This window comes from Thalassophryne amazonica, chromosome 16 (genome assembly GCF_902500255.1).
Source record: "Thalassophryne amazonica chromosome 16, fThaAma1.1, whole genome shotgun sequence".
Lineage (NCBI taxonomy): Eukaryota > Metazoa > Chordata > Actinopteri > Batrachoidiformes > Batrachoididae > Thalassophryne > Thalassophryne amazonica.
Window position 1 is genome coordinate 49898974 of NC_047118.1, and position 23719 is coordinate 49922692.

Here is a 23719-nt window from a genome sequence, read left to right on the forward strand (position 1 = left end):
TACAACCATTACGCACAGCCAATGGCACAGTAGATTTTTTACCAAAGAATAATGACAGTTTATGTGGAAACACACGGTGAGAAAAAAGTCATTACGACAGTGTAGGGGTTAGCAACAGGCTTTTACAGTAGTTTACACCGTGTGTTTTGCCCTGAGGAGGGATTAGGTGATATTTCCCCCCCGTGCCTGTTTGCAAAGGTCAGGTAAAAGACACTAAGATGTCTCAAATCTGGGCACATTTTTGCCAGTAGACTGTTATGAATCAGCTGGCATCAGATTAATTAATCTATGCCTGGCTGTAGTTTGATCACCTGAAAAGCAACATTACATAATTCATTGGTGAGTGATTTGATCACACTTTTGTTGTTACTACACTGAAGCAATTACATGTAATTTTACTTTGAGACCAAATAAATCTATGTGTGCACAGTTCCTGAAATAAATCAGGGTGTTTTTTGTGATATTGGATAGTCACTGTACTGGAAACATCTACAAAACTATAGACACTTGGGTCGGTTCATCCATCCCAGTTTGTGTAAATAATAACCATGTTTAAAAAGCACATAATGAAGATGCAGTGATTGGACAGTCAGTAACTTTGATGCACCAGATGTATTGAAAAAGCTACTATATATCATAGTCATGCCTGCCACTTACTGGCAGGTTATCATCAGTACCCTAGTTACGCTACCGACCATCGGGAGAAACATGATTCCCACATGGTCAAATCCAAAATGTACAACAGCTTACTGAAAATAAAAATGGAATTGAAGAATGGATAGATCATATAGGTGGGGATGATGTCAAAACTTTCTTCTCCACTGAAAATTAATGATGACAAGCTTGATACACTGTTCTGGAACATTTAAAAATGTTTGCAACATCCATGTTTCAGAATATTGTCCTGGAATCCGTATCAAAGTAACACATCCCACGGTTTTGAAATAAATCGATCAAAATGCTCCAGCTGACTTATGCCATCTGGTTTTGAAACATCATAAAACAGAAATAACTGAACTAGGATCACAGTGTTTTGATTCAAAAACAATATGAAAAACATTTCTAAAACTTACGAGGTCTGTCAATAAAGTATAGGTCCTTTTTATTTTTTTCAAAAACTATATGGATTTCATTCATATGTTTTTACGTCAGACATGCTTGAACCCTCGTGCGCATGCGTGAGTTTTTCCACGCCTGTCGGTGACGTCATTCGCCTGTGAGCACTCCTTGTGGGAGGAGTCGTCCAGCCCCTCGTCGGAATTCCTTTGTCTGAGAAGTTGCTGAGAGACTGGCGCTTTGTTTGATCAAAATTTTTTCTAAACCTGTGAGGCACATCGAAGTGGACACGGTTCGAAAAATTAAGCTGGTTTTCGGTGAAACTTTTAACGGCTGATGAGAGATTTTGAGGTGATACTGTCGCTTTAAGGACTTCCCACGGTGTGAGACATTGCGCAGCGCTCTCAGGCGCCGTCGTCAGCCTGTTTCAAGCTGAAAACCTCCACATTTCAGGCTCTATTGATCCAGGACGTCGTGAGAGAACAGAGAAGTTTCAGAAGAAGTCGGTTTCAGCATTTTATCTGGATATTCCACTGTTAAAGGAGATTTTTTTAATAAAAGACGTGCAGACGGATTGCAGCGTCGGCTCGCAGCCGCTGCGACGCTCCGACGCTCCGCCACAGGAAAAACAGCTCCGTTGGAAGCCTTAAGGACAAGTTGGAACATGTCCAGCTGTTAAACAATTTCTCATATACTCACTCCACTGAAAGCCATCAAAAGCCGCCTGGATTTTACAAATGGTTATCAACACGGAGGTGTTTTTCCTGTGCCGGCGCACAGGAAAAAAATGCTGAAACCGACTTCTTCTGAAACTTCTCTGTTCTCTGAATGAAATCCATATAGTTTTTGAAAAAAATAAAAAGGACCTATACTTTATTGACAGCCCTCGTACGTTGAATTTCATATATAAAGACTACAGTCATTGATGGGTTTGGGTTTTCTGAGAAAAAGAAAGTTCAATATTATACTTGTTTAATATTGATATTTCCAACAAATTTTGTGGTGGAAACAAACAAAAACATTACGCCACTTAGGCAGAGCATCTTTGGAAAATATACCCACATGCACCTGGTCATTCTTTGCAAAACCTTCACTGCAGTGTTGAATTGCACAAAAATGATCTGATATTTTCTGCAGTGATGGGATGACCAGAATCATCTTTGTACCACTAGTAAAGAAGCAGATTAGTCTAAAGTGTTGAGTCACTTCACTTTATTGGATGTTTGGTTTTGGGTTGGAGGAGGAATTGGCCAGTGGAAGATTTAATCTTTCGGGAATTTGACCCTGAGCAAAAGTGCTGTTTTTATTTTTTATTTTGTATTTGCTCACGTCTTCACATTTCTATGCGCATCCACTCAAAATCCGCTGTGGCACAAAAAACCTATCAATTTTTTTTGCGTTTTGTTTAACAGTGAAGTTACAGTATTATAAACAATAACACACAGTCAGCAGAGACATTCAGAAAGTGGTGTGTCGGTAATGTTTTTGGTTCTTTTTGAAGCAAAATCAGCTCAGTCACCTTTGTGCTTTTTGACGTGATACTCAGTCTGTCAGAGGATTTTATAAGAAATTAAAAATGAATTTTGTATTTTTATTTAAACAGGTTTTAGTGCTCTTCTTGTCCAATAATGCCTGATGCGTTTATGTTCCACACTTAAATCTGGTCGTTATAATCCAGTTTATGCGCCGGTTTTATGTATTGAAGCGGTTGGACGGATTTGTGTATAAAGTCGGTTGTGAGCCGGTCCGTATGCAGCCGTCTTGAGCGGTCTAGATGCTCGGGTTCGGTGCCTGCGGCCGCTGCAGCCGTGCGCCCCGTGTCGCGCACAGGCTTGTCCTTTTACGCATTTGGAGACAAACGCCAATCCCACGTTTGTTGCGTGTATTTGTGGATCTGTCGCATGAAGTCGGATGAACTGAAGATCGTCCCGTGATACATTTAAAGCAGCAGAGTTTGTCAGTTCGCACTTTAACCGAAAAAAAAAAATTCTGAGTTTTGCTCGCGGCTCGATAGTTAATGAAACAAACAGAATACAGCTTTTAAAGTTCAGTGACTTTATGCCGTCATACTCGATAGTGATCCAAGTGGAGAAAGTAAAAAAAAAGTAACAACTTTGCCCTTCAAAGAATGAATGTCTTACCCTGAATTCTGGAGAAGTCTTATGTGCTCTTTATCCGAACGCAGCAGTTCGACACTATAACTCCACTCCTTGTGCTTCTTTCCATGTGAGCGCTCAGACAGGAAAACAAAACAAAAAAAAAACGCCGCTCAAGTCGTAACGATCGCGTTTCATCAGATCCTCGGGAGAGGTACGAAACCGTGCACGTCAAGGAATGCACTCAAGTGCCGACTCCCCGGACAAAAAGCGCTTTATTGGTGAACAGAGAGGAGAGTTTAAAGCGGGTGCATGGGAGGGGCGAGGCGCACCACAGCGCGCTCCTCAGAGCAGCAGCTCACCTTGCAGCACAAACTCCAGGCTCGCTTCCGTCTCACTTCACTGCCGACCTGTACGACCTGTTCCACACACAAGACAGACGACTGGCTTCATTACTTTCTGTGCAGATACGTAATGGCACACTTTAATGTAAACCAGACCTGTTTAATTTATACCCACGTTGTTAAAGAATTTTGTGTTGAAGCACTTCTGCAGAAAATACAAATGCTCAAATAAAAGAACAAAAAGTGTTCAAGGGGTGTGCACAGCTATATAATACACTGTAAAAAAAAAAAAGGAAAACTACAAGTCTCGAAAAGTAAAAAAAAAATAATAATAAAATAAAATAAATAATAATAATAAAAAAAAACATTTAATGCAAACTCTTATTTCATATCTCTCCTGGCTTTATGAAGTTATAGTTGTTTGATTAGTGTCCTTAAGTTTGACAGACTTAAAGGAGTCATATTTTCCAAGAAATATTTAATCTGAAATTTAATTTAGTTTCACATGTACGCGTGCATGAAGAAATTCCCCGGATACAAGCAAAAAAAAAAAAAAAAATTGCTACTTTTACACTTCTGTGATATATGTCAAGGACATTCATATCTGGACTAATGATTGCTCTGTAAAGGCACCTTCAAACTTGCAAAAATATGATCCACACACTGCTGCGCAATTTGCCGTGCCAGTGCAACCCGCTTTGTCCCACTGGATGCCGCGATTTGACCCATTTGATGCCACGTTATATAAAATAATCTTTTTGTAGCGCATTAATCAATTGCTCTCAGAACTTAGCTGATGAAACCATTCTCTCATCACTCCCGGAATCACAGAGAAATTATCTACAGCTGCAGATTCTCTCGTGTGCGTCATGAGGTGGAAAATTCATTTAATGAATCAATTAAATTGTAATGGATTGGTAAAACAGTTGCATTTTCAGTTCCTTCTTATGAGTTAGATAATGTATCTGTAAAATTATGTTTATTGTGGATGTAACATCTTGTCATGATCGGTCAGATGTGCTGCAGCGATGAGATGGATTGACTACAAGTGGCACACAGTGTTTTCAAATATATTGCACAATGGTCACATCTAGTTCACAAAATAATGTGTACCAGAGATTTTGAACATTTCTAAATTTTCTTTGCGCACTGCACGCAGCTGTGCACAGCTCATACACAGTTTACAATGAGTTTTCTCTCAGGAATCATATTTGTGCAAGTGTCAAGGTGGTAGATGAAAGAGGCTGTGACAAGGGTCGTGGACATGTTCACACCAGAGGACTTCCAGGGGGCCTTCCAGAAGTTGTTGGAACGATACACAAGTACATTGCATCTGGAGGGGAGTAGTTTGAAGGGGACTAGAGTTTTGTGCTTGTCCGAGGGAAAAAAGTGTCCCTACGAAAAAAGTCTCAAAACTTATTGAAGACACCTCGTACTTCATTGTGGTAACCAGAATTTCTTTAATTTCACCAGAAACAACTAGAAATTATCTGACACTGAACAAGACAGTGTGTCATGATGCCATTCAAATAAATGTTTCAGTAAAGTGTGTCAGTATGCTAATTTCTGTTTATTTAGCAACTTAATTTGATGGCTTCAGGGAAATTTTAGCCACAGAATCATCCTCTGTTTCAAGTGTGATTATATTAAGTGAGGAGAACCCATGAATATGTGTGTCTAATCAAAAAGCAGTTAAATATTCAAATTTGGATATAGCATACAAACTTGACTTATTCACCAATCCAGCTGTTCAATAACCTAACTAACTGAAGAGTGAATTCAAGAACTATTAAAATAAACAAACAAACAAATAAATAAATAGGCAGCATAGTGGTTAGCACTGTAGCCTCATAGCAAGAAGGTCCTGGGATCACTACCCACTTGGGCTTTCTTCATGGAGTTTACCTTTTCTCCCTGTGTCTGCATGGGTTTCCTCCAGGTGCTCCGGCTTCCTCCCACTTCCAAAGACATGCAAGCTAAGTGAAACTTTAAATTGACCATAGGTGTAACTGAATGTGTTTGTCTATATGTGGCCCTGTGATAGACTGGCATCCTGTTCAGGGTGTACTCCACCTTTTGCCCAATGAATGCTGGGATAGGGTCCAGCCTCCGTAACCCCTAATTGGAGGGCAGGTATAGAAAATGGATGAATGAATAGATAAATTTATGGATAATGCACTACACACCTGTCCTCTGTGTGTGTTTATATGGCATTTATGTTGTATCTCAGGAAGTGCTGGTTGTATGGTCTTAAATTATTGATTGTCAAGTCATTTAGAAGATACAAGTTTTCTCTCTGCTCTAATGGAGCACTATTTCAGAGACTGAGGTGTTAAACCCCCATCTCACATATGCCGACTGAGGCCAAATGGCATCAGAATGACACATCCGGCCACAATTGGAAAGTATTGAGGTGCGGTCTGAAGAACTATGGATGGTGGTCTATGAGTATCTACATATTTGGTCCCATTCGCTCGGCTGTCCCGAGTGTGTTGCACATATTCAAAACACTCTTGGTGCCATCGAGATGGGAGGCACATCTGACCGTGGTCTATATGCAGTTTTTCCATCATCTGATCGCAGTCTATATAATCTGACAGCATCAAAACAGCATCTGAAATAATCTGATTGCGGTTGATTGAGCTCTGAGATCAGTCGGTCACAGCAAAGCCTGCCGGCATGTTGTGCCACGTATGTCCACCTCCACTGGACCCTGGCTAGGAAGGGCAAAGGAAATGTCGATGTGTATGTGGCACACATTCATCATGTACAGTGGGTGTGAACAGCACGCAATCAACCCGAAAGCACCATGTGCCACTGCGCCTCTCCGTGGCCTCATATGTGCAGTAATGCATCATCGCACACGTCAGAGCTGAATGGATCTCACTGCTGTAATATACGTATTATTACTTGATCACCATCTAATCTCTGTAGGCGTTGTGATGTGAAACTGTATCACCAGGCCATGACAACATTATTAAACGTGAAACTCATGGAACCAGGACAGCGCAGAGCGCACATGATCCAAACCACAGACTGCAGTGCAAAGCCTCTCACCCAGCTGCTGTGTGCTGCAAATAATTACAGAAAAAATTAAATCCCATGTGATAATCCAACTGACATCACAGTCTACAGAGCTTTGTTTGTGTTCCAGAAGTGAGCAAAAAAGAAAAAAGAAATTAAAGTTCATTGGAAAGGCTGCGTGTGGCACATGGTGTGACTGCTTGGCCCACTGCCAGCAAACTTTCAGCAAAGGTGTCCAGTGTCACGCACGTGCGCCCCACACGCACACTTATTGGCCTATGCAGCCATTATGAACACACACACACACACACACATAGCTGAATGATCATTTCAGCCCCACGCCCTGCACACACGCACGCTGCGCACTCGCGAGGAACACAGTGCTCCCTCCCACTCCGGTCCGTGTTTACGATCCAGATGTTTGGACATCGGGTAGTTTTCAGTGCCTTGTATGACTGCCTGACGGCACCTGTTGTCTACATGCGCTTTGGATGCCTTTGTGCAGATATGGACGAGGTAGTCTGGCTGCGTTCTGACAGTATTGACCACGCCTCTTTTCCTCCCGACTGCATCCGATTATGGTAATATTTGCCGTTTCGGCCTGGTTCCTGTGCATTCTTGCTATGTTTGATGGGGGCTTTCCTGTGGTAATGGGCCAAAACAACAAAATTCACTCACGTCTTCAATTTTAGGCTACATCCAAATACTGCCTTGTTGTATAGTAGGCAAAACGAGTACATCACTGTCCTGTTTCTCATCTTCTCCTTGTGGAATTGTTTGCCTGGTCTGATTACCTTTCTGTGACTAGCACTAACTGCCTGTCTACTGGATTTTTCTCAGTGTTTCCCCCACGGACATGTCCATCTCATGGACTGACCTGCAATATTTTGCTCTTGGACTGATGTCAATGAAAGAACTTTTTTGTCACCCCAGTGTGTCGTTCTCACCACCATTCATGCTAAATCCTTTACTTTTGTGGCGTAACAGTTCATACATCGTCAAATGTTATGTAGTTATAAACTAAAAGTATTTTTTTGCGGGGGGGGGGGGGGGTTCTCTTAATGGTTAATTTTCAAAAATACGTTAGAATATCAATTTTGTTGTTGGTTACTGGCAAATTTTTTTGAATTAATTACATCTACACAGACTATCCCTGCAGTGATGTACAGCAAACTGTCAGTTGCCTTGAGTGTTTACACAGAACAGACCCCGTATGTTTGGCTTGAATGTTGCTTCATTTACATCTTTAAGCTGAGCAAGCTGTTGAATATTTTCTACCACCAGTGACAAACTACCTGTCAGCAGTTACCAACCTGTTTCACTGTCAGGCAAAAATGGTTTTCAAGCAAGATACAGTAAGGGGATATCTGAAGAACTGTGTCACCTCTTGTGTACTTTTAGCCACATGCCGGCAAATTAACCAGAAGCCGGTGCCACTTGTGTGTGAAACTGTAATAGCTGGCCGCTGTAAATGTAAAACAGTAAAATAATGATTGTAAAGCCAAATTTGTACTTGCAGTCATGTCCTGCTGCCATGGACTGGAAGTATAAAACCCTATTTGGACTGAGAGTAGGCATCACGGTGGCTTAGTGGGTAGCACTGTTGCCTCATAGCAAGAAGGTCCTGGGATCACTTCCCGTTTGGTCCTTTCTGTGTGGAGTTTGCACGCAAGGTTTCCTCTGGGTGCTCCGGCTTCCTCCCACGTCCAGAGACATGTAGGTTCAGTGAATTGGGAACACTAAATTGACCGCAGGTGTGAGTGAGCATGTTAGTGTGTATGTCTGTCTGTATGTGGCCCTGCGATGGACTTGTGTCCGGTGGGGAGGGAGTATCCCCGCCTCTATTTGTTATCTACATGCACTTTGGATGCCATCGTGCAGGTGTGGACAAGGTAATGTGGATGCGTTCTGACACGGCTGACCACGCTTCTTTCCCTCCCAACTGCATCTGATGATGGTAATATTTGCCGTTTTGACCTGGTTCCTGCACATTCTTGCTATATGTGATGGAGGCTTTACTGTTGACCAGGTGTATTTGAAGTAGCCAGTGGGTCTATATTGTGAATCTGCTGATGTCTGTAGATAAATTTGTCAACTTTGCTACCAAATGTGGCTACTGCAGTAGTACCACGTTGTTCCGAGCAATGGAAGAACTAAATGAGAGTAGAAAAAAAGATAGATCTCTGGACTACATCATCTCAGTGGTGATATAACTATGCAGTATTATTATGTGAGAAGAATCCATACCGTTTAACACTTTCTTTTTTCCTGGGTTTAGCTGACATGAACATCTTCTGGCCTGCTTCTGTTTTGTTGTTTCCCTGGAAACTTTTGTAATTAGTGCAATGCAACAACTTTATGGATACACAATTCTCTGTGTAAATCTGTGTATCTGTCATATGTATGTTTGTATGTTAGTTCGTTAGTTAGTTAGTCTGTCTAATGAAAAACCAAATCAAATAAATCAAATCAAATCAACTTTATTTATAAAGCACTTTAAAAAAACAGCTGCAGCTGAAACAAAATGCTGTACACAAGGGGACATAAAATGCAACGAACCACAAAGTACAAATAAAAAACATGCCCCCACCCAAAGAAATTAAAACTAAAACAAGTAAAAACAGTTAAAAAACCAAAACAGATCGAGAATCTCATTCTGGGTTAAAAGCCAGTACATAAAAGTGGGTTTTAAGATTAGTTTTAAAAACAGAAACTGAAGAGGCCTGCCTGATGTGGAGCGGTAACTTGTTCTACATCTTTGGAGCCACAACAGAAAAAGCTCGGTCCCCTCTGAGCATACGCTTGCACCTCGAGGAGCACAAGATGAATCCTTTTGCTCACAATGGAGGCACTCAGCTTATCCTAACATTAGCCTGTTAGCATCTCCTGTTAAGTGACACCTGTTTAACATGGTGTTACATGGATATTCATACTAATGTTAGCCCATTAGCTTTGTGTTATGTGGCTAAGTAGTAATACGAGATTCAGTAAATTCTATATCAAATGAGTTTTCATCACACATGAACGATTAAATCCATTGTGAATCACTGCTTTAATGTGCTCCCCTCACTCAGTCTTGTCAAGTATTTTCACACATTTTAAATCCCATTCTTCATAATTGAGGCACTTGGTTTATGCTAATGTTAGGTGTAATGCCATCGCCTTAACTTCACACAGAGTGCCAAGCCAATTATACAATACTAGTGCGTTGCCCATGGGGATCCACGGTCTCTAGATTGGGTAGTGTTTGTAAAATAGGTAGCTGACATTTTTCAAGGGTGGTAATAAATTATGCAAAGTTTCTGTAATGAGTTGGAATGGCGTGTGAGTCCAGAATGTTTTTAGAACCTTAGACCTCAACAGTTTTAGAAGAATAACTCAACCCTTTTATTTCCTGTTAATTATGTCATTTTTAAAAGTTAATTTACTGTCTTTACTGTCTGTATTTAGAAATTGTTTAGGTTCTTGTTGTCATACACACACTACTACTATTATTATTATTATTATTATTATTATTATTATTATTACTTCTATTTTGTCATTTGATTTTTGAATGGACCACAATGGAAATAAATGTTTCACTTTCTTGTGTCATCCATGTATTTTTAAGGCATGCAACCTTTTTCATATATACTTAGATGATTTACCACTCCCTGCTGGATTGGTGTGTGAGTCCAGAATGTAAATATCAACGTCCATTGTTTGGTGTTGTTAGCTAATATCCATAGTTTCTCTAAAAATATTAATCCTATCAATGTTCCGTTTTGGTGGTGTTTATCTTTGACACAAAATACATAAGCATACCAAACGGCAAATGTCAGCTGTCCCCAGTTTGTCCACGATCGAAGTTATACACATACATACGAGTTATACACATACAGAGGCTACTTAGCTATTATTATACAACATTTTATGTAAAGAGTGTAACTTTACTAAAATAAGGAATGAGTGTTGCAATACAATGAGAACATTTGCCAGTTATGAATTACAACTGGATTAAATATAAGAAATTTAAAAGGTGCTTGGAACATGTTTCTCAGTGTTTCCCCAATAATTCCTTGAAAGAAATGCAGTGCTTTGGTGGCACTGCAGAAGGACCAAAGCATCCTTATCCTGCCAGCAGATAAAGGCAGATGCACGGTGGTCCTGAACACATCGGACTACGAGGCCAAATCAACAACTTGCTCAATGACTCCAGTACATACGAACGTCTGAAGAGAGACCCCATGAGTGGCTATAAGAAGAAAATCATTAGCTGCCTCCAAAACCTGGAGAAAGAGGGACTCATCGACAGGCAGACATACTACAGACTGTACCCGGGGGACGCCACTCCATGCATCTGTGGACTGCCCAAAATCCACAAACAGGACGTGCCACTCAGGCCTATTGTATGTAGCACAGATTCCATCACATACAATTTGGCCAAGCACCTCAAGTGGATTTTGGCTCCTCTAGTGGGTAACTCAGACCACCATGTGGAGAACACACAAGATTTTGTGAACAAAATCAAGGACCTGCAGCTGGAGGCAGATGAGACTATGGTGTCATTTGATGTGACGTCGTTGTTCACCTGCATCCCCACCGCTGAGGCCATCTCAGCTGTGAGGCAGAGACTACTGGAAGATGTGTCTCTACCTGAAAGGACCAAACTCACACCAGACCACATCTGCCAACTCTTGGAGATCTGTCTTAACACCACGTATTTCCTGTTTAGGGGGAATTACTACAGGCAGATCCATGGTTGTGCGATGGGGTCTCCGGTATCCCCCATTGTGGCCCATCTGTACATGGAGCGAGTGGAGAAGACAGCCTTGACGTCATTCACGGGCATCTCTCCCAGTCACTGGTTCAGATATGTCGATGACACATGGGTTAAAATCAAGCAACAGGAGGTCGAGGACTTTACAGAACACATCAATTCGGTGGACTCCAATATCAAGTTCACACGTGAGGATGCCAGAAACAACCATTTAGCCTTCTTGGACTGTGATGTTACGATTGGAGAGAACAGGCAGCTCCAGACAGAGGTTTACAGAAGACCCACTCACACTGACCAATATCTGCTCTTTGGCTCAAACCACCCCCTTGAACACAAGCTCGGAGTGATCAGGACTCTTCAACACAGAGCCCTACAAGTGCCCACAACTGCAGAGGGGAGGGCTAAAGAGCAACAACTTGTACGGAAAGCCCTCACAGTATGTGGGTACCCACGTTGGTCCCTGGACAAAGTGCAGAAGTCCCAGAAAACAAAGAGACCAGATAGACAGGAGACAGGGACAAGAAGAAGAGTGTCTCTCCCTTATTTAGCAGGAGTAGGGGAAAAACTACAGAGGATCTTCAGACAGCACAAAATCTCAGTTTACTTTAAACCAGTCAACACCTTGAGACAGAAATTAGATCACCCTAAGGACAGGATCCCTAGTTACAAACAGAGCAATGTAGTGTATCATATCAGATGTCAGGAAAACTGTAATGAACACTACATAGGTGAGACGAAGCAACTTTTACACAAGAGGCTATACCAGCACTGCAGAGAGGTCACCAGTGGACCTCAGTCTGCAGTTCATCTCCACCTGAAAGACACTAACCACACGTTTGAGGACAAGGAAGTTAAAATCTTAGCCAGAGAGAAGAAATGGTTTGAGAGAGGTGTCAAGGAAGTATTCTTTGTAAAACAGCTGAAACCCAGCCTTAACCGCGGAGCGGGTCTCAGACACGCTTTGTCCCCTCTTTACAATGTGGTACTCAGGTCAAAGTAGTTTCAGTCTTTTGTTCATGGTAATGAGTCATTCACGTCATCAGGAGAGAGTCGTCAAGGGAGCCATCAGGGGAGGCTTCCGTCCTGTCATTAGGAGAGTGCTAACTAGAGCACAATAGGTGCTAATTAGAGCTGTTGTTTAGTCACTAGCCTATAGCAGTCAGCCTCTCAGTAGGTGGGGTTTGGTTAGGTTAAAAAACTCCAGCTTTTGTTGGCTTCTGGTTTATTCTTCTCTACAAGAGTCAAGACAGAAGTCAGACTACCAGAGCAAGAATTTTAGCTGAGGAAGCTTCTGTGATTTGAAGCGAAACGTCCTCACGTCAAGCAACCCAGTCCAGTCGAAGATTCAGGCTTCTCTATTATGGAAACCACCTGGACAACTGAGAGCCTACACAGCAACTTGAAAGAAATACTAATGATTCAACAGACTAGAGCCAAATATATTGGCTGTGGTCACAATAAAGTATATTTTATTTATCAGCTCATATTTCCTAAGTACTATGGCTAAAGAAACCTACTAAAATAGTTAGATATTTGTATTTGGTAGCTTTTATGTATTTCATGAATTTAACATAACAAATTTACTAAAATATATAGTTTAAGTATTTTTATTTTGGGAATATTTCCGATCGATTAGAGTGGATTTATCCATGGGGATCGCCATAGTTATGAATAATCCACATGCATGAATCCATACATTTCCTATGTTTGTCTAACACTGTCCAAGTTTCTAGGTAATCTATGAAACATAATCCACACACTACATGTCGAGCCACGTGTAACCACAACCTGGTAAAGTAGAACACTGTTCAAGGGGCATGTGTGTAGATCCCTCAGAGCAGGAACACAGCATGCTGGCTTAACTTTAGTCACTACGTTAGCTTGTAGATATAGTGCCCACCCCCCAGAAAAATTAATATCTAGTCAGGTCCTTAAGTATTTGGACAGGTCCACAATTACTGTATTTTTTGGCTTTATCAGAGGTGGAAAACCCCAGCTTCATTGAGAAAAAGTCCTAGCATTTATTGCTTCTACCTGTGCATCTAAAATTGATTTCACTGATTACCTCATTTACGTGCCGGAAGAGATGAACTAATTACAGTCAGCTAGTTTAGTGGGTTTGATGGAACAAATATGTTGCAGACATTTTCTTCAGTGAAGCCGGGGTTTTCCGTCATTGACATGAAACAATCACGATGTGCTTGTAGTGGAGACTTTCAGTATTAATTAAAAATATCACATCAACCATTTAGGAATTATAGACATTTTATTAATTTCTCCACTTTTAGAAGCAGTAAGTAAATGTACAAAAAAAATCCTGACTTATTCTTCAGTAAATACAGCCCCTGGCAAAAATTATGGAATCACCGGCCTCGGAGGATGTTCATTCAGTTGTTTAATTTTGTAGAAAAAAAGCAGATCACAGACATGACACAAAACTAAAGTCATTTCAAATGGCAACTTTCTGGCTTTAAGAAACACTGTAAGAAATCAGGAAAAAAAAATTGTGGCAGTCAGTAACGGTTACTTTTTTAGACCAAGCAGAGGGAAAAAAATATGAAATCACTCAATTTTGAGGAAAAAATTATGGAATCATGAAAACCAAAAGAACGCTCCAACACATCACTAGTATTTTGTTGCACCACCTCTGGCTTTTATAACAGCTTGCAGTCTCTGAGGCATGGACTTAATGAGTGACAAACAGTACTCTTCATCAATCTGGCTCCAACTTTCTCTGATTGCTGTTGCCAGATCAGCTTTGCAGGTTGGAGCCTTGTCATGGACCATTTTCTTCAACTTCCACCAAAGATTTTCAATTGGATTAAGATCCAGACTATTTGCAGGCCATGACATTGACCCTATGTGTTTTTTGCAAGGAATGTTTTCACAGTTTTTGCTCTATGGCAAGATGCATTATCATCTTGAAAAATGATTTCATCATCCCAATACATCCTTTCAATTGATGGGATAAGAAAAGTGTCCAAAATATCAACGTAATCTTGTGCATTTATTGATGATGTAATGACAGCCATCTCCCCAGTGCCTTTACCTGACATGCAGCCCCATATCATCAATGACTGTGGAAATTTACATGTTCTTTTCAGGCAGTCATCTTTATAAATCTCATTGGAATGGCACCAAACAAAAGTTCCAGCATCATCACCTTGCCCAATGCAGATTCGAGATTCATCACTGAATATGACTTTCATCCAGTCATCCACACTCCACGATTGCTTTTCCTTAGCCCATTGTAACCTTGTTTTTTTCTCTTTAGGTGTTAATGATGGCTTTTGTTTCGCTTTTCTGTATGTAAATCCCATTTCAATCAATCAATTCAATCAATTTTATTTATATAGCGCCAAATCACAACAAACAGTTGAACCAAGGCGCCTTATATTGTAAGGCAAGGCCATACAATAATTACGTAAAAACCCCAACGGTCAAAACGACCCCCTCTGAGCAAGCACTTGGCGACAGTGGGAAGGAAAAACTCACTTTTAACAGGAAGAAACCTCCAGCAGAACCAGGCTCAGGGAGGGGCAGTCTTCTGCTGGGACTGGTTGGGGCTGAGGGAGAGAACCAGGAAAAAGACATGCTGTGGAGGGGAGCAGAGATCAATCACTAATGATTAAATGCAGAGTGGTGCATACAGAGCAAAAAGAGAAAGAAACACTCAGTGCATCATGGGAACCCCCCAGCAGTCTAAGTCTATAGCAGCATAACTAAGGGATGGTTTAGGGTCACCTAATCCTGACACCTGATCCAGCCCTAACTATAAGCTTTAGCAAAAAGGAAAGTTTTAAGCCTAATCTTAAAAGTAGAGAGGGTATCTGTCTCCCTGATCTGAATTGGGAGCTGGTTCCACAGGAGAGGAGCCTGAAAGCTGAAGGCTCTGCCTCCCATTCTACTCTTACAAACCCTAGGAACTACAAGTAAGCCTGCAGTCTGAGAGCGAAACGCTCTATTGGGGTGATATGGTACTATGAGGTCCCTAAGATAAGATGGGACCTGATTATTCAAAACCTTATAAGTAAAAAGAAGAATTTTAAATTCTATTCTAGAATTAACAGGAAGCCAATGAAGAGAGGCCAATATGGGTCAGATATGCTCTCTCCTTCTAGTCCCCGTTAGTACTCTAGCTGCAGCATTTTGAATTAACTGAAGGCTTTTCAGGGAACTTTTAGGACAACCTGATAATAATGAATTACAATAGTCCAGCCTAGAGGAAATAGATGCATGAATTAGTTTTTCAGCATCACTCTGAGACAAGACCTTTCTAGTTTTAGAGATATTGCGTAAATGCAAAAAAGCAGTCCTACATATTTGTTTAACATGTGCTTTGAATGACATATCCTGATCAAAAATGACTCCAAGATTTCTCACAGTATTACTAGAGGTCAGGGTAATGCCATCCAGAGTAAGGATCTGGTTAGACACCATGTTTCTAGGATTTGTGGGGCCAAGTACAATAACTTCAGTTTTATCTGAGATTAAAAGCAGGAAATTAGAGGTCATCCATGTCTTTATGTCTGTAAGACAATCCTGCAGTTTAACTAATTGGTGTGTGTCCTCTGGCTTCATGGATAGATAAAGCTGGGTATCATCTGCGTAACAATGAAAATTTAAGCAATGCCGTCTAATAATACTGCCTAAGGGAAGCATGTATAAAGTGAATAAAATTGGTCCTAGCACAGAACCTTGTGGAACTCCATAATTAACCTTAGTCTGTGAAGAAGATTCCCCATTTACATGAACAAATTGTAATCTATTAGATAAATATGATTCAAACCACCGCAGCGCAGTGCCTTTAATACCTATGGCATGCTCTAATCTCTGTAATAAAATTGTATGGTCAACAGTATCAAAAGCAGCACTGAGGTCTAACAGAACAAGCACAGAGATGAGTCCACTGTCTGAGGCCATAAGAAGATCATTTGTAACCTTCACTAATGCTGTTTCTGTACTATGATGAATTCTAAAACCTGACTGAAACTCTTCAAATAGACCATTCCTCTGCAGATGATCAGCTAGCTGTTTTACAACTACCCATTCAAGAAGTTTTGAGAGAAAAGGAAGGTTGGAGATTGGTCTATAATCAGCTAAGATAGCTGGGTCAAGTGATGGCTTTTTAAGTAATGGTTTAATTACTGCCACCTTAAAAGCCTGTGGTACATAGCCAACTAATAAAGATAGATTGATCATATTTAAGATCGAAGCATTAAATAATGGTAGGGCTTCCTTGAGCAGCCTGGTAGGAATGGGGTCTAATAGACATGTTAAACTTATTCCCCACTGCTGGGTAGTCCATCAGAGTAAATGTAAATGTTATTAAGAAATGATCAGACAGAAGGGAGTTTTCAGGGAATGCTGTTAAGTCTTCAATTTCCATACCATAAGTCAGAACAAGATCTAAGATATGATTAAAGTGGTGGGTGGACTCATTTACATTTTGAGCAAAGCCAATTGAGTCTAATAATAGATTAAATGCAGTGTTGAGGCTGTCATTCTCAGCATCTGTATGGATGTTAAAATCGCCCGCTATAATTATCTTATCTGAGCTAAGCACTAAGTCAGACAAAAGGTCTGAAAATTCACAGAGAAACTCACAGTAACGATCAGGTGGACGATAGATAATAACAAATAAAACTGGTTTTTGGGACTTCCAATTTGGATGGACAAGACTAAGAGTCAAGCTTTCAAATGAATTAAAGCTCTGTCTGAGTTTTAGATTAAGTAATAAGCTGGGATGGAAGATTGCTGCTAATAGCACGGGCCGAGGCGGAGGATTTCCTTTAGGCGATTTCTTAGTTCGGTCACAGACGTTGACTCCAGTTTCCTCCCATTCATTTCTCATTTGTTTTGTTGTACATTTTCGATTTTTGAGACATATTGCTTTAAGTTTTCTGTCTTGATGCTTTGATGTCTTCCTTGGTCTACCAGTATGTTTGCCTTTAACAACCTTCCCATGTTGTTTGTATTTGGTCCAGAGTTTAGACACAGCTGACTGTGAACAACCAACATCTTTTGCAACATTGCGTGATGATTTACCCTCTTTTAAGAGTTTGATAATCCTCTCCTTTGTTTCAATTGACATCTCTCGTGTTGGAGCCATGATTCATGTCAGTCCACTTGGTGCAGCTCTCCAAGGTGTGATCACTCCTTTTTAGATGCAGACTGACGAGCAGATCTGATTTGATGCAGGTGTTAGTTTTGGGGATGAAAGTTTACAGGGTGATTCCATAATTTATTCCTCAGAATTGAGTGATTCCATATTTTTTTCCCTCTGATTGGTCTAAAAAGTAACCATTACTGACTACCACAATTTTATTTCGTGATTTCTTATAGTGTTTCTTAAAGCCAGAAAGTTGCCATTTGAAATGACTTTAGTTTTGTGTCATGTCTGTGATCTGCTTTTTTTCTACAAAATTAAACAACTGAATGAACATCGTCCGAGGCCGGTGATTCCATAATTTTTGCCAGGGGTTGTACTTTACTCATTGCCTACATGCAGATCATCACCGACATTCCACAGGTTCTTTGTTGTTTTACAAGCAGTTTTTCTGCCACATTACATCAAAAATTATTTCATTCGATTTTGAATATCTTGCTGTCAGGCAGAGAGTCAGGTTATGTTTTTGCACTGGAGGTTCAGAGTGCTTTTCCTCAGTAATCTTTCTGCAAGAGGCGCTTGTGTTATGGATATGTATTTTGTTCAGTTTACTTTTTGATAGAAGTCTCCACACAGTCTGTGGCTCACGGCCTTCCTCTGCTTGCTCCTCATGAATTATTGCCCACACGCCAAGAATTATTGCCCACACATGCACGGTACCATGTGAGAGGAATTATAGTACAGGATTGGAGAAATGATTTCACGTATGTCCTGCAGCTGCAGCTCCTCCGTCGTAGCCACAACTGAGTTTTCCGTGCTTCTAAAAAATAAATCTCACGCTGCTGTATTTTATTACACAAGTGCAAAGCTCACCAAATGACTGCCTGTGCTCACCATCACGCACACTCACATCCACATAACTCTCCATAACTCTCCATGTCTGAGTGTAAAAGCTGCCAGCAGCATGTTAAGGTCATTCAGGTATACAAAGCGTGAGTTATTTATTTTGATTATCAAGCTAGTGTGCCTTGGGTTGAGAGGAGGACCAGCGTCGTGTCTCCACAGTGCAGGTGCTCAAGGACTGACCTCCAGACTGGTGGTAATTTAATTACCCCCCCATTCCTTGTTCAAATTTATTTACCGTTTTAGTTTTGATGGTCATCTGCTGAGTACACACACTCATGTACATCCTCAGATCAGAAGACAACTACTTAGCCAGTGCAGGTTTGACAGAATTATAAACAGTTTCAGCACAAGAGGGGACCCAGAGAGTGCCACATCTGTTCCTTACATATTTGACACAGAGTCCTGAAAGTTAGTTCTTTGTGATTTAGTGGCACCATAATACGTATATGGGCCTGCTGAACCACTTTAATGCTGGAGTAAGACACAGCCATCCAGGTCAAGTTTTGGAGCATGTGGTGATGCTGCACGCTGCCACACCCACCACACTATGGCGCCACCTTGGGTCCAGGAGGGCAACCATCCACACAGACCACGGGTCCATGCCCACCTCCAGAAATTAAACAGAAACACACACCATCTTAGAGAAAGTCCAGTGCTACATGGCCAAAATGTCATAGTTGATGTTCCATTCACAATGCAAGGGTTACTCCTCATCTGAGTCTCCCTATGTAACCATTTGTGTGACACAAAGTCATTCCAATGGTACCCAAGCTTTCTCAAAATGGACCTATTGTACCAAAGACGTTGGATGAGTGAGCTTTGCACCAGGGGTGTCATTCATATCATAACCACTGCACACCAGAGGTGTAAAACTCTGGCTTCAGAAGTAAAAGTCCATCCACATATTTGTTCCATCTTCCTAATAAACCAGCTGAATTGTAATTAGTTCAGCTCTTCAGGCAGGTGGATGAGCTAATTATTGAGAACACCTGTTTTAGATACACAGGTAGAAGCAACACATGGGAGGGTTTTTAGTTTCTGAAGCCGGAGTTTTACACCTCTGCTGCACACACACAAAAAGGGGCCTGAAAGAGGCACAAAACAACTTTAATGCATACATTGTGATTTATAAAAACAAACTAGATGGTAAAATGTTCACATATGTGGGTGATTCTTTAACTATGGGCACTATTGGCCTTGTAAATGTAATTTCCACCACACCATTGCCTTACAATATAAATCGCCTTGGGGCAGCTGTTTGTTGTGATTTGGCGCTATATACATGTGCTCTGATGTCACTGTTTATCTCCATAGAAACTACCCAAACAATCTTTCATACAAACTGTTTAAAGGGACGTTACAGTGTTGTGGTGGAAATTACGGCAATAGTGTGGGACAACTACATTTTGTTTAAAAAAAATCACAACAGTTGTATGACACTGAATTCCCCAATTATGTTTTGATTATTTTACTGATATTTTATTCAGAGATATTTTAAAACATTAGAAAAAAATGTTTCTTTACCATTCATTTTTATCATTGAAGATCAAAAGTCTGGGTGTGGGACAAGCACAAAACGGCAATATTTGCATATAATGATGCTGAAAAAAGGTGAAAAAGTCATCATAGACTACTAGAACAAATTTCTTAACACACTTTCATTGTAAAGATAACTATAAAAGTGTGAAATTTCCCCTTTTTCTGTTTTTCATACAGTATGATCAAAGGACATAATAAGTGCCCGTAGTCTAAGAATCACCCATGTACGCACACTGTGACCTATGTGTACAAACATTTTGGAGATGGTGCAGTGAAGCTAGATAGTCACAAAAATGTGAGTGGCAGAATTACACATAAAATGATGCAATGTGCAAGTGAGTCTTAACTCGTACAGTTAATTATACTTAAAAACACATCACATTTACATGTACTGTATCATAATTAAGAAATTAGTATTGTTAAATGTGATAATGAGCCATAATTATGGTCAGTTGTTAAATACATGAGCCGCCTCAGATCTTACATCAAACAACACAAATTTAGTATTTCATCTGTTACTAAGTGTAAATATATTACGTGTAGACATGATTGGATTATTGCAATCATTTTGTCCTGTCTGCTACAGGTATGAAGCAAATAGTTTCCCTCCTGCAATTTTATATTAAAATCAGGTTCACATTATTTTTGCTGCTCATATTTCAAGAGGAGAGATTTCAGCTTACTCAAGATAACAGCGAGATGACATCATAAGTACATAAAGGAGTCTGGGAGTTATGGTTGTTGCAGTTGTTACTTTGCTTGATGGTGTGCTTACAAGCAGTTTTATAAGATTTTTTTTCTTCACCATTTTTGTCTTTTGCTCATTCATATACTTTTAGTATAACTCCTGCACAGTGTTTCATAAATGAGCTCCAAACATCTTTGTCCAGTGACCTCATGACTTTACAAGATCTTCCCAGATGTATGTCAACCTCAAAGGTTGAGACATGAAAGTCACAGCCAAGATAAGTGAATGTTTCTGGAAGGTTGTCACTTTCACCAAATATAATTGAAGGCCAGGTCTGGGAATCTGTTGAAAGCCTTGATCTTAGACTCAGTCCATCCAGCTGTAAATGAGTACCAGTCTTGGCTGGAGAAGAAACCCATGACAGACTGGCATCCCAGTGAAGGGTAGGCTCTCATTTGCATCACACTGCAGTATCCAGACACTGTCACCAGTGGGTCTAGGGGCCTGTTTAAACACTGCCATCTTCTTTTTACCATCTCACTCATAATTACATTATCACCTCAAGAAGACACCCAGTTATGGGCTGAAGATGAAACAGTCTTCATATCACATAATGAACGCTTCTATGTTTCATGGATCAGTTTGCATGGAAAAAACGTGTGTATTCACAGCATGACAATGGGCATGAGACCAGCTTTGTTGAAATAATGTGATGTTTCTTCATAGTCCAATATTCTTCATATTCCCTGAATATCTCATCTCCTGACAAAGCTGTGGTCATGAGAAATTACACTGACTGTTGTGCAAAAACGTGATGAAATTGTGGTAGGACGGGGCTGAGTTGGTGCTGTGAACTGATTTGGCAACCAATGCAAAGTTTGAATCCTATCTCATAATATTCAGCATATAATAGTCAAATGAACAGTAAGTTACGATGACTCAAATGAGAAGTATCTCTTGCATTGTAAAGAAACTTAAGGTACAACAATGTGGCCATGTGACACAGTTTTTCCCTGGATATGATTCAGCACACAATTGTGTCACTGTTGAGGACCCCAGTGGCTATTGAAGGCCAAGGAGACATCAACATTCCACCTGTCTGCAGAAGATAGTTTTTGAGATGTTGGGGGTGGAATAGTTGTCTGCCTGGTTGGTTTCCATCCAGAACCCAGGGTTGTTTCATGGTATGGTGAATGCAGTAACATGCAGCACCAGCACATGCTCTCAGACCTGACCTGACCTGACCTTACAGCACAAAAACAGATGAGAGGGTGGTGGTGGTTCTGAGAAATCCCACTTTGTTTTCTCCCTTGGACTGCCTGGGAATGATCACCTTAGGTTATTTTCTTATACAAACTCGACTGACCTGCACTCATTATTCTCAGTGCCTCTGTGTTCTGTATTAAGTCTTTCAGACCGCAGTGAGCCTGCAGTGAGCACTTGAGGGTGTCTTTTGTTAGCATTCACTCACTTGTTTTTTTGCACACATATTAGTGTCCGTTTGTGTGTTGTGCGGATGCACACCCTGCACCCTGCCCGCGACCATGTGTCTGTCCGTCGCACATAAATGTGCTCTGACAGCGGCATGTGTGGGCTGTTTTGAGACACGACCGTGCCCTCCCCACATGAGTGAGTTACCTTTTATCCCATGGTTCCTCAGCACCAAGCTGCCAGCAAACATCCGTGGGAAGGAGGAGGAGAGGAAACCCAGGAAGCCAGAGGGAAAAGCTGGATAGTTCCATGGTTATTGAGCACAGTGGATCCTATGGGAATGTGGATGTGACTCAGAAACACGGGGGAGAGGAGAGGTAGCTGTCTGACAGTCAATCAGTCATCAAAGCAGAAGTTGTCACTGTCTGTGTGAGAACAAACACATAATGCTGTAATCAGGTCAGATAAAAGTCCGTACCTGACAAAACATTTCTAGGTCCAATGTTGACTCTTCCCACCTGGCTTCTGTTTTCAGCTTCATAAAGCTGTCTCCTGTAGAGGAACCTTTGTAAGTAACCCAGTGATTAGATTAGATTAGATAGAACTTTATTGATCCCTTGGGAAGACTCCCTCAGGGAAATTGATGTTCCAGCAGCATTGTATAGCAGCACACAGGGTAAGAAGCACATAGAGTATCAAAAGTGAAAGTAAAAAAAAAAAAAACAGTTTGCAAATATAAATACAAGACATACTGATCAATACTAGTTTACTGGCTACTACTGTTCAGTCTGTTGGTCCTGCACTTGGCAAGGAGCAGTCTGTGGCTGAAGAGGCTCCTCTGGTTACTGATGACGGTGTGCAGAAGGTGACCGGCATTGTCCATAATGTCCAGCAGTTTGTTCAGTGTTCTCTGCCACCATCACCAGAGAGACCAGCTTCATGCCAACCATAGAGCCAGCCACCTGATCACTTTGTCCAGCCTGGATGGATAACAGATGTGCATTGCCTGATTGTGTTGCTGTCATGTATTTTGGGTTGAGTGGTCCTGCACTGACAAATGGAGGAACTTGATTTACAGGGTAGAGGTGGGGTGTTTGCTAAAATAGCCCATTTTGCTTTTATTTCCACATTAGTCACTTTTTTTGTAGGTGGGAGCAGCACAGATCGAATGTCATCATTTCAATTATTTCTGGCTGCTGTTTTCCGGCTTATGGTCTTCTTTGTGTACTTTTTGTTATGATTCTGTGGTCTTCTGTTGGCGTTTTGACATTGCAAACTGAGAGCTTCATTTGTCAGTAATGTCAAAATGCAGGAATATGAAAACACAGAGACCTCAGGAATCTGTACTCTAAACACTCAGGGATTACAGGAGCAGTTTGATGCAGAGGAGGGAGGCGGTCGTACTAATGATTGAGCATACTAAAAAGTATATTGAACGCAGATGATGCATCACGTTCACAGCTGGTCCGTGCCTGCCTCAGAGCTGGACGAGGTGTTAGTCTTTCAAACAAGCACATATGGATGCTCTGTTGGCTGTGTTCTCCCACCTGTGTGCATAGAGAGGTTATGGATGGGAATGTTTTCACTGTTGACTTAAAGACAGCCTCCACCTTATCACTGTGGCTTTGATAGGAATGATAGGAGAGAAAAATGTGATGAAATGCCTAAAGTAGAAGGGTGAGATTCAAAGGGATGCTATTGGTTCAAGGGGGTTGGTCAGTAGCGGTGGAACAATATTTTGTGTATCCTGACAATTGTGTCGTAGGG

General features: G+C 41.0%; 2 protein-coding genes across 4 annotated transcripts in view; one reads left to right on the forward strand and one right to left on the reverse strand.

Moving 5' to 3' along the window:
- vasnb (vasorin b) overlaps positions 1–3568 on the reverse strand; it is a 51445-nt gene extending 47877 nt beyond the window's left edge. For both annotated transcript variants that reach the window (XR_004565814.1, XM_034191188.1), the window contains exon 1: positions 3198–3568. The gene's annotated coding sequence lies outside the window, so the exon portion shown is untranslated. The remainder of the gene's footprint in view (positions 1–3197) is intronic.
- The window catches only part of coro7 (coronin 7), a 222440-nt gene that overhangs the window by 106901 nt on the left and 91820 nt on the right, over positions 1–23719 (forward strand). The gene's annotated exons all lie outside the window — the stretch shown is intronic.